Source organism: Chrysochloris asiatica, unplaced genomic scaffold (genome assembly GCF_000296735.1).
Source record: "Chrysochloris asiatica unplaced genomic scaffold, ChrAsi1.0 scaffold00735, whole genome shotgun sequence".
Lineage (NCBI taxonomy): Eukaryota > Metazoa > Chordata > Mammalia > Afrosoricida > Chrysochloridae > Chrysochloris > Chrysochloris asiatica.
Genome location: NW_006409253.1, coordinates 43515 through 44098, shown reverse-complemented (window position 1 = coordinate 44098; position 584 = coordinate 43515).

The following is a 584-nucleotide window of genomic DNA, read 5'->3' as shown; positions in this document are numbered from 1 at the left end:
TGAATGATTGTTATCAGGACTGATTGTGAGGGTTGGAAATGTAAAGGTAGACATTTGGTCGCAAAGAAGGGAGTTATTAACACTCCAGTCTAGGAGCAGAGGTCTCTGGGACCACCAATGGAGAAGAGCCAAGAGCGGGACCTTACCCAGAGAAGCAGCAAGGCCCGAGATGGAGGCAGAGACCATGGCGTGGAGTGATGAAGCAGATGGGGACTTTGGATCCAGAGAGGGAGAGGGACTGGGTCCTGAAGAATGGTGGGGGGGCAGTGTAAGGGGCAGGTTTATAGGGTATACCCTTTGGTCAGTTGATGATGCATGGAAGGGATTGGAACCATCACAATGAAATGATATACGATGGAATGAATGTAAAACTTAAGTTCTCTCATGTAAAATATCATATAATTCACAATAAAACATGAAAGAAAAAAAAAGCTAAAGTAGATAGAGAGAAATACTTTTAACTGATGGTATATGGAGGGGATTATAATTAATGTAATGAAACAAGTTATATGAATTGTTGACTGTGAAACTGATGATGTGCCCTGTAAACTTTCACTCAATCCACAATAAAAACCTTTAATTAA